Genomic DNA, 16353 nt, shown 5'->3' on the forward strand with positions numbered 1-16353 from the left:
GAAAAAAGACCCGCAGGCCCCGGTACCGGGAGCTCTCGAGCTTAACAGGTTAATGAGGATTACAGAACCTCTCCATAGTCAGAACCAAGCTGGTTCCACCTGAACCTGTTCCTCCCCGGACTCTGGTCCTCTGCTCTGTGACTCTGATCTCTGAGTCCTTCTTCTACTTTTTCACACACTTTGTTTTTTGCACCAAACAAAATGTTAAGCAGCAAACCCCAATGTTAGTTATTCTGTATGTGTGTGAAAGAGTTTGCTATTTTAAATTAGACATTTACATTTACTTGTTCTCCTTCTAAAGACTAGCGTTGGATAATTTCCCTCAAAATAGGATCATGTTCAGCCTCTGATGTGATGATTTGACATGTAGCTGAAGAGAGAAGAGAGCGGGAAGTGACCATCAGATATCAATACCATATCAATACCATCAGATATGTTTCCAGAGAGACTCCACCTCTCGCTTTACGCTGATATAATGCGATGACAAAACATGAGATGCTCAGAATAAAGAGAGCGAGAGAGAGAGAGACAGAAGAGAGACATGGATCACCTGCTGCTGCTGCTGATGCTACTGGTCTGTAGCTCAGGTAATAATCCACTTTATTATTTATTATATTCAAATATCTTTGTGATCTCTGAAGAAATCACTGCTCGTAAACACTGACAGCAAGATACACACACACACACACACACACACACACACACACACACACACACACACACACACACACACACACACACACACACACACACACACACACACACACACACACACACACACACACACACACACACACACACACACACACAGGCCTGGCACCATCACAGTGGTGCACTTTAATTCTACGATGTGTGTGATCTTAGATAGTAATTAAAATGTATTAAATATATCCTACGTCAAATACTCTACATGTGTTGTATAGACATTTGTGATTTGTGATTGGCCCACACTCAGACCAATCAGGAATTGAGCAGCACTAAACTTGTAGAAGCCGAGTATGTTGTGTTCGAACTGTTTCTTTGCACACAATTGAAGGCTCTATACGCCCCGAGGTGATGGGAAATGGATCATTAATAAACTCCTCACCACCTTCCTCAAGACCCTGGTAGCCATGCCAAGTGTCATAGGGGCATTTAAGTCTGCCTTAACTTTCGGGGTCTCCACTGCAGAATGTGGGAACCTGAAAAGCATCACGCAGTAGGGAGATGGTTTGCATGTGGAATAAACATCTTGGTGCTTACTCTGTATTCTGTGTTTGCTGCTCGGTCAGCGGTTGCCCAAGTTGAAGGCCCAAGCAAAGCTGCTTTGTTTAGTTATTGTGAGTGTGTGCCTTGCTCCTGAGTGCTGTGTTCCCAGTGATCGTGCCGCCGTGCACACGGTGTTTCAAACGTGGTTTCTATGCTGCTCTTTATTTCTGTGTCTCTACGCAGTGATGTTGGCCATGCTGCTGGATCTTATCTACATGACGGGTTAGTGGGTCCTCACAGGCCCTCTCTGTAGACCGGGCCTACACACACACACACACACACACACACACACACACACACACACACACACACACACACACACACACACACACACACACACACACACACACACACACACACACACACACACACACACACACACACACACACACACACACACACACACACACACTCACACACACATTGACAGCAGATTTGTATTCTATTTCTTTGGGTAAATAATATTTTATTGATCTTCCCATCATCGTTTTTATATTCAGACATTAAGAGTTTTTTCCATTGGAGGCTGCGCTGACGCCTCCACAGAGAGCGTGTCTCACAGTTGTGCAATAGCTCCCTGTCCTTATCGCTGGTGGTGTGTGTGTGTGTGTGTGTGTGTGTGTGTGTGTGTGTGTGTGTGTGTGTGTGTGTGTGTGTGTGTGTGTGTGTGTGTGTGTGTGTGTGTGTGTGTTGGTTGGGATGTGCGTTCATGTTTTTTTATAATTACTTGTAACTTCGATAAGATCAAATGAAGACACGTCATCAACTCTCCTTTCTGCTCAAAATGGATAAATCAATAAACAACTCAGCGTTGGCCGATTGATAAGGCCATTTTGCCAGTTTCTAATAAGTAAAATGGGGATAGCTAAGATCAAAGTCACAAATCCCCCATTCTTTAATGACTTTGGGGTAATCAAAACTAAATTAAAAAATAGTCAAAATAATTCCAATCAGGATCTCTTGTATTGACTGGGATGAAGCATTCTCAGAGGTAACGTTCGGTCTCTCCATTACGTGCTGTCACTGTCTCAGGTCCAGAGAGTAGTGAGAGTATGTAAGGGCGGGGGTGCTGATCTCTATCTCAGAGCTGCATGTCAAACCACATCAACATCCGGTGCTTAGCCTGCAGCAAGGAGGAGAGGCAAAAGAGGAGAAATCTCCCTCTCAGCAGTTTTGAAAATGTTCTTTATAATTGTTTTCTTAAGCAGCTTTTATGGATAAAGCTACTTAATCATATGTTTCATGTTTCAGGTCCTATTAGTTTATAGATGTGGGGGGGATGTTATACTTGATTAAAAGAAGTGATACCACAGTGTAGAAATACTGTAACAAGAACAAGTCTGGTATTGAAATCTACTTAGGTAAAAGTATTAGGATCAAATAATGCTTAAAGTACCATCATTAATACTCCGTTTGAATGTCAGTGGACTGCAAATAAGTCAATAAAGGAGCATGGCTGCTCATTCCCTGGCTCTCAAAAGAGTTTGGCTGGCTGTTTAATCTATGTTCACACTGAGACAGTACAACACAGAGAGAGAACAGGACACCTAGTGTGTAAGTACATACAAGCAGGTCACACAGTATGATCACAAATACATAACATCTGTTCAAAATCTGTTTTCATTAGAAAGTACAGGCTGCATATGTTCTCAGCCTTGGAGAAACTTGACAGGTTCATTAATAAAACAGATATTTCAACGTGTGCCTACTTTGTTCATGTACTGTTGAGGTTCATCTCAGTAGTTGTGTGCTATAATGTATTTACAAAGTGTGAAGATAAATAAACATCTACGGGACATGGCCCCCAGAAGGCTGCTGCTGTAAGGGAGGAAGGAGAGACAACAAGTGAAGACACGAAAACATATTTAACAACTTCCAAGTGCAAAGAAAGATACAAAGAAAGTTAGTAACAAAAGAAGTTATTAACAAAATATTTAATTTCAGATTTCAAGACATTTTTAAATAATTTCAGTAAAGTTGCAGTATTTTTGCATGTTCTTAATAAATATTTTTGCACCGTTTTTTCAGCATTTTTGATGTTTTTTGTCCAATTAAATTAAGTAAATGAGTAGGAGAGGAGAGCAGAATGCACTAAGTGTAATTGTTGTAACTAAACTTAGCCCTACTTGTAGTTTGGAGTGTAGGTTGGTTTGCGTATTTATGTAGAGAACAGACTTTTTCAGGTTTGTGTGAAGATTTTTGCTGATTTTGAAGTGTTATTTATTTGAATACCACAACAATAATTCAAAGGACTTAATGTTGTGCTAAAATAAACTAATTATTATAGCAATTTTAACTAGCATAGAAAACATGCACATTGTGGCATAGTTTCCTTTGTTGATGTCTGCTCTTGTAGTGAATACTAACGTAGACCATTGTCTCTGTGTTAACTGATTATTTTGTAGAATTATGTTGAGTATTAAACAATTGCGTGAGTGTATTAAAATTAATTGGTTGGTAAGCCAGAGATGTGCAACTATATTTAACTTTTAGTTTTACATTGTTTTAAATAAATGATTATGGGATGTGCCCTTTTTCTCACTTGAGCCCCTGCCCCCCCAAAATGTCTGTGCATGTCCCTGGCTGTCTTACACACACACACACACACACATACACACATACACACATACACACACACACACACACACACACACACACACACACACCACACACACACACACACCACACACACACACACACACACACACACACACACACACACACACGCACACACACACACACACACATTGACAGCAGATTTGTATTCTATTTTCTTTGGGTAAATAAATATTTTATTGATCTTCCCATCATCGTTTTTATATTCAGACATTAAGAGTTTTTTTTCATTGGAGGCCGCGCTGACGCCTCCACAGAGAGCGTGTCTCACAGTTGTGCAATAGCTCCCTGTCCTTATCGCTGGTGGTGGTGTGTGTGTGTGTGTGTGTGTGTGTGTGTGTGTGTGTGTGTGTGTGTGTGTGTGTGTGTGTGTGTGTGTGTGTGTGTGTGTGTGTGTGTGTGTGTGTGGTTGGGATGTGCGTACATGTTTTTTTATAATTATTTGTAACTTCGATAAGATCAAATGAAGACACGTCATCAGTTGCATAATCAGCAGAAACTACGGAAAGAGTTTGTTTTCAACAAGGGTGTAACTTTGGTTTGAGAAGTGGGGGGGGGACAAAACAGGGGTCCTCCGCAATGAGACATTTTCTCAATTTAATTCCATTTCCTGCCTTTCTACAAATATATTAGGGACTATGGTGTTAACAAGGCCAAGAGAAGTGTGTAGTGTATATGATGAGAGTGCAGATTGATCTGTGTATACGTGGGGTCACTTCACGCACTGTCTTAGACACACATACACACACACACACACACACACACACACACACACACACACACACACACACACACACACACACACACACACACTGACAGCAGTTTGTTATTCTATTTGTCTTTGGGTTAATAAATGTTGTATTGAACATCCCATCAGTGTGTTTATACTCAGTTATATTAAGGCATTAATATTTGTGTAGAGACAACTCAAAGTGTTTGTCCTCCAACACGTTCTAACACCTCTATTATATCATTTACACTGATCTCTATTATTGCATATTTGAATGAGTCTGCCTACACCATTGTTCATTATTGTGAATTACCTGTGGTTGATATAGTGTGTGTGTATGAGTGGGGTCCAAATACACACACCGTCAGGTTTTTAAGCATAAGTGGGGTCTATATACACACTGTTTTACACACACAAACACACACAAACAAAAACACATGTACACATACTCTTACGCACACACATTTACATTGACACACACACACACAGAGGTACTGAGGTGGGATCCATATATACACACAGTCTCTTTTTTAGGCATCAGTGGGGTCACTTTAAATACACACGTACACACACACACACAAACAAAGTCTTACATCAAGTTTTATCACCAAATACTTTGATATTTGTCAAACACACTCACACAAATGCACACACACTCACACACATCACACACACAGAGACACACCAACTTACATGCACACAAAAACACACACACACACACACAAACACCCACACAAACTTACAGACACACACACACACCCATGGGAGGACGCTCAAACAATATACACAAAAACACACACTGTCACACACAAACATACACACACACACACACACACACTTGAGGACACAAACATGCACCCCACCCCCCCTTCTGAAGGTGGTACAGCATGGATCAGATCAGGCAGGATCCTGGAGTAAACATGATGCGCCGGTGAAGATGGCCGCATCGTCTTTGTGCTCCTCTCCAACTTTGCCCATTTTCGTATTTTGTACATATTTATTTTACTTTTGCCGTTTTCTTGCTCTTATTGTTATTATGTTGCATTGTTGGAGAAGCCTGTGACATAAGATTTTCGACTACATAATTACTCTGTAGCTATGTCAGATTGACAATAAAGAACCTTGAACCTTGAACCTAAACACAGAGATCATCATCATCAGAAAGAGCAGAGGTCACTGACTGGAAGCATCATCCTGGAGACGTTCAGCTACTGACCTGTAGGGGGCGACCACACACACACCATCTGGTTTATAGACATGCATTCACAAAGTCTGGGTTTTAGACAGATGTGGGGTCCATACATTCATAAAGTCTGGGTTTTAGACAGATGTGGGTTCCATACATTCATAAAGTCTGGGTTTAAGACAGATGTGGGTTCCATATATTCATGCTGTCTTCAGGCACGTGCACACATAGACCTCAAAGTGGGCTTGAGCCCCTGCCCTTTTTCTGGGGTGCTTTTTTTTTAATTTATTTTTTTAAATAAATGAATATGTTTCTACTGCTGTTTGCGCACACTTTCCAAAAATATATTGATTGAATAAAAAATAAAAATATCAGTTCGGGAGATTAGACTGAAGTTCTGCTGCTCTCTCTCCCCTCCCTCCCTCCACGTCTCGCGCACCGCGGTGCGGACATCGGCAGTCCCTTCAGACAGACAGGTAGCAGCACCTCCCACTTTACTGTCCCACATTATGCCGGCTTTTCTTGGTTTATTTTGAAGGTGACTGATGATGAACAAATGACTAAGCTGCCAGTGTGTGAAAGACACACTCAGAAGCCAAAGTACAGAAGAGAGGCTTTCTGATCTCCTCCTCCTCGCTATTGAGAAGGACATTCCTGTTATCCAGTGAAGTAATAAACATCTACGGGACATGGCCCCCAGAAGGTTGCTGCTGTAAGGGAGGAAGGAGAGACAACAAGTGAAGACACGAAAACATTTTTTAACAACTTCCAAGTGCAAAGAAAGATACAAAGAAAGTTAGTAACAAAAGAAGTTATTAACAAAATATTTAATTTCAGATTTCAAGACATTTTAAAATAATTTCAGTAAAGTTGCAGTATTTTTGCATGTTCTTAATAAATATTTTTGCACCGTTTTTTCAGCATTTTTGATGTGTTTTGTCCAATTAAATTAAGTAAATTGTTGGAGAAGCCTGTGACATAAGATTTTCAACTGCATAATTACTCTGTAGCTATGTCAGATTGACAATAAAGAACCTTGAACCTTGAACCTTAAATGAGTAGGAGAGGAGAGCAGAATGCACTAAGTGTAATTGTTGTAACTAAACTTAGCCCTACTTGTAGTTTGGAGTGTAGGTTGGTTTGCGTATTTATGTAGAGAACAGCCTTTTTCAGTTTTGTGTGAAGATTTTTGTTGATTTTGAATTGTTATTTATTTGAATACCACAAAAATAATTCAAAGGACTTAATGTTGTGCTAAAATAAACTAATTATTATAGCAATTTTAACTAGTAGCATAGAAAACATGCACATTGTGGCATAGTTTCCTTTGTTGATGTCTGCTCTTGTAGTGAATACTAAAGTAGACCATTGTCTCTGTGTTAACTGATTATTTTGTAGAATTATCTTTAGTATTAAACAATTGCGTGAGTGTATTAAAATCAATTGGTCGGTAAGCCAGAGAAGTGCAACTATATTTAACTTTTAGTTTTACATTTTTTTAAATAAATGATTATGGGATGTGCCCTTTTTCTCACTTGAGCCCCTGCCCCCCAAAATGTCTGTGCATGTCCCTGGCTGTCTTACACACACACACACACACACCACACACACACACACACACACACACACACACACACACCACACACACACACACACACACACACACACACACACACACACACACACACACACACACACACACCAACCCTGTCTCCTAGAAATTACGTTCCCACAAAACTAAACTGCATTCTCAAATACGTTTTGCAAGAAACGTATTTCCTTCCACGTTACGTTTGTTATGAACATATCTTAAATACGTTTATTTTCTACATATCTTCTAGAAACCTATTTTCTCTCACATGACGTTTGTTATGAACGTATCTTAAATACGTTTGCTTTCTACCTATATTTGCCATTTCTTTTCTGGCTTATAATAATGATAATAGTCATTTATTAATATCATTTTAGAGCAAACTTATTTTCGCGCTGGCTGGCGGCTGACTTTTCAGTTGACCAAATCCGTTATTATGCTGGTTAATGGTTAATAATCACAATATTGTTTGTAGTCGTTTCATACAGCATTCTCAATTACGTTTAATTTTGTCCCACGTTACGTTTGTTCTGAACATATCTTAAATACGTTTATTTTCTACATATCTTCTAGAAACCTATTTTCTCTCACATGACGTTTGTTATGAACGTATCTTAAATACGTTTGCTTTCTACCTATATTTGCCATTTCTTTTCTAGCTTATAATAATGATAATAGTCATTTATTAATATCATTTTAGAGCAAACTTATTTTCGCGCTGGCTGGCGGCTGACTTTTCAGTTGACCAAATCCGTTATTATGCTGGTTAATGGTTAATAATCACAATATTGTTTGTAGTCGTTTCATACAGCATTCTCAATTACGTTTAACAAGAAACGTCTTTTGTCCCACGTTACGTTTGTTCTGAACATATCTTAAATACGTTTGCTTTCTACCTATCTTTGACATTTCTTTTCTAGCTTATAATAATGATAATAGTAATTTATTAATATCATTTTAGAGCACACATTTGAAATCGACGATCGGGCTTGATATCCTATGGTTAAATTAAAATCAGTAGGCGAGGCTGTAATTTCGCCAGCTGCGAGGCAGAGTTTTAACATGCCAAAAAGCTGCTGTGTCGTTTATTGCACCTCAAACACCTCAAACTTCCTCTAAGGACAGCAGAAGAGCTCTGTGGCTTCAGGCTTGATCGCCGTTCAAATGACAGCGTTGGTTTCCCCAAAAGTGGGTGGGGCTGTGACGTAGATTTTACTCTCATCTATTATTCAAAACCATTCTATTTAATCCAAACGTAAATTACATGCCAGTGTTTTATCTTTTTATTAAGCGATTTGTTTATGTTGTTTAACTCATAGATATATATATAAACATATGTTTTTATATATATCTATGGTTTAACTGGGAATGTTTTCACATTGAACCGGAAGTACGTCACTTCACTTTGTCTTCTTCGTCCCTTTTACGTTCCAGACAATGCATGGCTCAGCGTAACAGACTGAACAGCGACCCCAGGTGTGTCTACATTGGAATTACATCTTCATTACTGAAGGAAAAATACTTTACCTTGTGTTTGTTAACTGGGTTTTTAATGCAGTTGGCTTTTCTTAATGGTTACAATATTGCTATGAGTTACAGTATATATCTGAAGCAAATTATGTTTCTGAAGATGTGTAGTCAATTCCACCCTTCAATGTAGCATAAATGTGAACTCTCATTACAGGAACAATACCGGAAACAGACGTAGGAAAGATCCTCAGCTCGCTGATTGGATGTTTTAGCCGCAATGCACGTTGGGATATGGTGTTTATGCGATGTGAAATCCGAAAACATTAAAAAAAAAAATAATAATACTTTATTCTGAGTGTTCTTGCTTTTCTCTTTGAAAGTCATCACATAACCGCATTGTAATACACGGTTCGGCTACATTAAATATTACACATCTGCCATAGTTCTTTATTTATAGAGCCCTGATGAGAAGACTTCTGGACTGAAGTTCTGGAAGAACTGCCGCCGAAACTGAATACGTGACGTGGATCATAAATATATCAACAATTAAACAACATCTTACATTTCTTTTCACAAAATACGTCTCCTTGCAGTATCAATACTAATACGGCTGACTTTTATATTTGATCCAATTGGTAGATAGGTTATATTTACACCATAACGGTGCACAGCTGATAGAAAAGGACTTGTAGTTTTTAAAGATATTACTGATTTTCTTTGAATATAAGAATGTAAATACTGAGTTGAGAGAATAGTCAGGGGTTTTGGGTGATGGGAGACACATCTATGGAATCACAATTTCAATAGCTTACCATTAAATGACGGATATACCTTTCTGTCTGTGATGTTTTACAAATCAGATATTAATGTGTAGAAGTAAACATGAGAAATAATATAGCAATATCCTGTACAATTATGTAAAAACATGAATAAAACTACACATCTTCAGATGTTATACATACATAAGTGTCCTACACTAATAATACAAAGTTATTATTAGTATACTGTGTGTACCTTGTGTGCACCGCCTAGTGGTTAAAGCACGTTATTTAATCATTTTTGTTGAATAATGTTATTTTTGTTGAATAATGTTATTTGATGAATAAAATATTAAGAGTACATACTTTCATAGGGGGAAAGTAGAAGGTCAATGATAGAAATATAGAATATAAAAAATCAAGAAGATACTGTAAGTGATCTCTACAATAAAACAGTTTAGTGCCTGATGTACAAAGATATTAATAGGAGGATGTGCAAAACAGACAAACTAATTAACCTTTATTAACACATTAAAGAACACTTTAGGTTTTCTTTCAAATAAGAAAAAAGCTTTGGGGGTATCTATCTACAGATAAATATTAAGCCTGACAAAGTACTTAGCGTCTAATATATTGCTTTCCTGCAATGTTAACTGTGTTGAAGCACTTATTTTAACTGATATTATATATATATTAATTATACTCTTATGTATGTAGATAGTATAAGACATGTGCAGAATTTGAGTTTAATGGTGGAGGAATACACACATATTGATAGATGTCTTGTAATGCACTGTTGAGAAACCTGTGACCCAAGTTTTTCATTAATTGCATAACTTCAACATCGTGGTGTATATGATATGTCAATAAACCTTAGAAAATCTTGAAAGGGATGTGCAAAATAGCTATTATATACAGTTTTTAATTAACTATTAGTAGAGAATAACGAGTAATGAATATACTTTATAGAGATCTGCAGATAAATGTTTAGTCTTCTCAAGCACCAACTAATATCTCTCCTGATTGTTGGCACTTGACAATCACCTTTCCCTGAATTTTAATCAGGTGTAACTAAAGTCTGCTTTAAGGGTTGTTTATATTTCACATCATTAATCAGAATCTGCAAAGTAACTAAAATAAATGTAGTGGAGTAAAAATACCAGGTTAACCTCTGAATTGTAGTGGAGTAGAATTCCAAAGTAACAATGAGCTGGCATGTGGGTATATATTAATGCTTCCCATTATGGACACAAGCGATTTTCACCCATTTATTAATTACATGTTTTACATTTGTACACACCAATTTGTTTCCTATCCCCTAAACCTCCAGGGCTGTACACAGTTTAATACTGTCAACTTCTAATTTTGGGAAAAACGAAAACGTCTTTTAAAACTACAATTCCCAGTAGAGACGTGCCATAGAACATATTGCGAAACACAATAGCCAGCATTTGTAGTTCTGGGGGGGGCGTTCGAGTCCAGTTTTGGAAAGTCTGCCGTGGTTTCGTTCCATTTCAAAGAGCTGTTTGGCGCTCGGCGTAACCTTGGCGCACTGCCACTCCAACATCCAATCCCAGAGCTTGAAGATTAATCACGGGGTTTGTCAACAGGACTGTAGTCCCAAACGATAGCTGGGGATTATGGGTAGTGTAGTGTCTTCGGCCATCCTAAACTCTGATTCTTTTTTCGGATTTCATATCGCATTAACACCATATCCCGACGTGCATTGCGGCTAAAACATCCAATCAGCGAGCTGATGATCTTTCCTACGTCACTTTACAGCCCTGCTCACTTTTGGGGAAACCAGCTGTCATTTGAACGGCGATCAAGCCTGAAGCCACAGAGCTCTTCTGTTGTATACTGTCCTTTCTTCTTAGAGGAAGTACAGAAACACGTAACTCTGGATTTGTTTTAATGTTTGAGGTGCAATAAACGACACAGCAGCTTTTTGGCATGTTAAAACTATTATTTTCTGCCTCGCAGCTGGCGAAATTACAGCCTCGCCTACTGATTTTAATTTAACCATAGGATATCAAGCCCGATCGTCGATTTCAAATGTGTGCTCTAAAATGATATTAATAAATTACTATTATCATTATTATAAGCTAGAAAATAAATGTCAAAGATAGGTAGAAAGCAAACGTATTTAAGATATGTTCAGAACAAACGTAACGTGGGACAAAATACGTTTCTTGTTAAACGTAATTGAGAATGCTGTATGAAACGACTACAAACAATATTGTGATTATTAACCATTAACCAGCATAATAACGGATTTGGTCAACTGAAAAGTCAGCCGCCAGCCAGCGCGAAAATAAGTTTGCTCTAAAATGATATTAATAAATTACTATTATCATTATTATAAGCTAGAAAAGAAATGGCAAATATAGGTAGAAAGCAAACGTATTTGAGATACGTTCATAACAAACGTCATGTGGGAGAAAATAGGTTTCTAGAAGATATGTAGAAAATAAACGTATTTAAGATATGTTCATAACAAACGTAACGTGGAAGGAAATACGTTTCTTGCGAAACGTATTTGAGAATGCAGTTTAGTTTTGTGGGAACGTAATTTCTAGGAGACAGGGTTGCACACACACACACACACACACACACACACACACACACTATACCAGGTCATATTAAAACAGGTACAGGTCAGCTAGTTAATGTCTGCAGTTAGTGATAGGGGAGTGAGGCGTTCAGGTGACAGCAGAAGGTGGGAACTAGCAGCATCTCTTTCCTCTGTGGTTCCTCCTAATGTAATTGTTGCTGTAGAACATGTTTCAGTGTGATGATGGTGCACCATGACTCATCTGAATTGAAGGAGCATATTCTCTAAACTGAACTGTTGCTTTAACTCTGAATATGTGACTTCTCTGTATGAACGTGTTATTCTCAGCTAGAGTAAACTGGTGAAATGACTCCAGAGTGAGTTCACTGACGTGTTCCTGAGATGATAGAAAACTCTGTTTACCTTATCTTCTGATTTCTCCTCAGGACTCCAGGCTGAAGGAGAACACAACTCAACAGGTAAAGTGCTCAGTTTATTCACCCTGTTACTCTTTAAGTGATTACAGTCTGTAAACAACCTTTATCATAAAACATGATGTAGTTTAAAGACTTCACCACTAACTGATCCTAGTTTCATCATTTTATGATTTTACCATATTTGTGAAACCAGGATATACTTCAAAGGTAAACAACAAACCATCATCACCTTTTCATCACCACCACTTTTCATGATTATACTTTATAAATGCCATCAGATCATCACATTGAAAAGGAATCTAACTTCGATACAACCAACGTTAATATCTAGGCCGTCTCCGATACCGAACTCCGGTGCTGATAAGGCTCCGGTGAACGGCCGTCCAATCTTTTTAGGACTAAACCCCCAGAATCTACACGCAAGAGCAACGTAATCTGCTTAGGGGGGCGTTTACAGCGTGGCCTCTAACACCAAACTGCCCGTCGTATCCCTATTTAGGCACTCCAGCCACGGATGTCCGACCGCTAGGATAGCAAAACGGAGTGTATAGTGTAGTCCCTTATGAAACAAAAATATATTGTAATATATTGGTAAATATAATACAATATATTGGATCATACATTTCCATATATGGGAAAGTAGTCCTTATATTTTTAAATATATTGCAATATATGCATGGACCATGTATGGCTATATATTGATACATATAAAAAAAATATATTGCAATGAAAACAAAAACTGCACTATACATTTATATGTAATAGTTTTATTGAAACACTCATTTATCTTTCATGAGTTTACATAAAATTGAACAGATATTCATAAACAGTTATCTCACTTCGTTTTGTATAGTTACCCACTTTATATATGAACATATGTTTGATGGTAGCCTACATATAAAAAAAGTACAAATTGTCCATTGAATGATGGAAAATAATATACAGTTTATAAATATATATAGACACACACATATATGCACGCATATATATATGCATATATGCACGCATATATATATTCATATATGCGTGCATATATGCACGCATATATATATTCATATATATATATATATATATAAATATATATATATGCATATATGCACGCATATATATATGTATATATGCACGCATATATATCTATGCATATATTACGGCCGACCGGCTATTTGGAGTGGAACGCAGCCCATCCACGGCAGACAGCCCAAACAGTATTCGAATGCGCCACTTCCGGCTGATTTCGGGGAGCCCCCCCCCCCTCTCCAGCAATAGATTGATCTGATTGGCAGATTCAAATCTGCGTTGCTGCCTCTGTCTGTTGATTCTGTCGCTGAGTGTCAAAGAGAAAGCATTCATCAGGTGCTTCGAAACGGAAAATTAAAAAGAAACGAGAGGAAAATACAGCACCAGAGTCAGGTATGTGTGTGAGCATTTAAAACTATTTTAAATTGAAATAATTCTGCATGTACACTATAAGTAGTCTAGTTGCTTAATCCGTATGTCCCGTCTCTCGGCACTACACCAGCTACATTAGCTAACGTTAGTTAAATTAGCTATGTTAGTTCCCTCGTGTATGAGTGTATAACCGGTCCGCAGCTTTGTGAACATTCAATTTCGAAGATTTTCGATTTTACAGTCAACTGAAGTCGACCCAAAACAGCCAAAAATAGCGGACCTTTAGATCACTAACATTTTAGCATAAGTCAATGGAGTTTAACATAGCGAAAACTAGCCCCACGGCTAACGGACATTTTCTGACTGGTGACGACGATGAGCTAGTTAAGTAATGTAACCACAGTTAGTCTATGTCTTGTAAATTCCCCTTGTTCTCCTTGATCTGCATTATATCGTTCGTGTTTTAGTCAGGCACATTTAGGGACAGCTAAAGTAGTTCAGCTACGGGTCTTCGAGCTGGTTACACATGTGCGTTCAGGACATTATTGCGCATCGTCACATGCATAATTACCATCGTCACAGAGAGAATGCGTTCGTGAAGAATGTGAGCATATATGCAGATCTTTAGTGTTGGTAATGTTATAAGATTGTATGCATAGTGTCCTGCTCAGTCAGTGTGTTAATGAGTCTTGATGTCCCGTTTTTAGTTTCTATGTTGTTCAGGAATTGAGCTAATGCTAGCTAGTTAGCTAAGTTAAGCTATGATAGTGTGTGGATGAGATGCTAACTTAGCTTTTATTAGCCGTGTGTTTGCAACGTGTCTAATGTGTTTTAGCAACAATTAGTATTGCTGTTGCTTATTATTAATAACCATCGTCTGGTTAGTTATTGTAATTTGAACCTTATTTCTATTTCTGTGTATTTTGCAGAAACCATTCATTCATTCTCTACTCTACGTTAGGCTATGTGTTGTGGACTAATGCATTCAAGTTAGTTCACATTTTAGTTGTTATTGCCCCTGCTGACAATTGTGTGGATAATATGTAGCCTACAGTCAATGGCATTTCACATTTTGCTCTCCAGTGTATGTTATTTTAATGTTGACCCATAATACTATATATTTTACAGGAGCATTGTTGAAATTCATAGGTCGAACTAAGCCTGCAGAACCACAAGTCAAGAGGACAGAGGAGCCAGATAGCAGTGGTGACTGAGACAGAATAAATAAGGAGAGAGGGCCCATGCAGAGGCAGACATCAGTAGTGAGGAATCAGACCCAAAATATACGAGGACAGAGGAGCCAGATCGCAGTGGTAAGGAACGCACTGTCATTTAATTTCACTGTCATTTTACTTTTCACATATCACTTTATTCACTATTCAGCTTAGTTATCCTTGCCATGAAGGATTGAATGGATGAATGTTCTATATTATTTTAATGACAGATTGAACCACAGCAATATTGTTTTAGAGATTTTATATGTTTAACTGCTATGCCTGTCATCTCTGCTCTGTGTCATTGTGTTGTCTCCTGGGTTCTGTAGTGCCCGGAGTCTGTCTTTTTATTTTTTTCCTCCCAAACCCCATCCCCTCAGGACGCCTTTTGCCTCCTGTCAGGTCATCATTGTAATAAGAATTTGTTCTTAATTGATTTTCCTGGATAAATAAAGGTTCTACTACTATTTATTCAGTTATTTTATTACTGGTACTGCTAATTGCATTATGCGTATTGTTGTATATTGTATATACGTATGTATTTACTACTACTACTTACAAAATCGAGGGTTGTAGCTTTGTGTCAGTACATATTTCAGGGTTTTTCTATGCCTTTGTTCATCTAAATTCTAATACTCATAGGCGACTACCACTCCTGCCGATGCCGAGGCCCAGTTCTCCCTTCCCACCACCCCAGGCTCATTGTGCTAGGTAAAACTCTCATTCAATAAAAGTAGTCTTTTAAAGGTGGGGTAGGTAATTTTGGAGAAACCAGCTTGAGTGCGCTAGAATTTGAAAATACACAGCCGGAAAAAATCTGCCACTTCCTCACAGAGCCCCTCCTCCAACACACACGAACGCGCACATGACCAATGAGGGCACGAGATAAGTTTGTGCACAGATGGAAGGCTGACAGGCAGGTAGGCCATCCAGTCATTTCAGCCGGGCCGGCTAAAATGATTGGATGTGCTTTTTACAGTACCACGGCTTCCACAGATGATATTTTTTTATGGATTTTTTGTCAAAGCACTTCAGATATTCATTGCTATCGGGATGTTAAGAGCATTCCATGGAATATAACACAAAGTGTATCTCGAGCCGGTTTCTCAAACTTACCTACCCTACCTTTAAAGATGAATGCAATTACATTTAAAAAAGTT

General features: G+C 38.2%; 1 long non-coding RNA gene across 1 annotated transcript in view; it reads left to right on the top strand.

The window, feature by feature from the left end:
* The first annotated feature begins 517 nt into the window (after window positions 1–517).
* LOC117484820 overlaps window positions 518–16353 on the top strand; it is a 45100-nt gene continuing 29264 nt past the window's right edge. Inside the window, exons 1-2 of the long non-coding RNA XR_004556171.1 lie at window positions 518–587; window positions 12600–12632. This is a non-coding gene — a long non-coding RNA (uncharacterized LOC117484820). The remainder of the gene's footprint in view (window positions 588–12599; window positions 12633–16353) is intronic.

This window comes from Trematomus bernacchii, unplaced genomic scaffold (assembly GCF_902827165.1).
Source record: "Trematomus bernacchii unplaced genomic scaffold, fTreBer1.1, whole genome shotgun sequence".
NCBI classification, from domain to species: domain Eukaryota; kingdom Metazoa; phylum Chordata; class Actinopteri; order Perciformes; family Nototheniidae; genus Trematomus; species Trematomus bernacchii.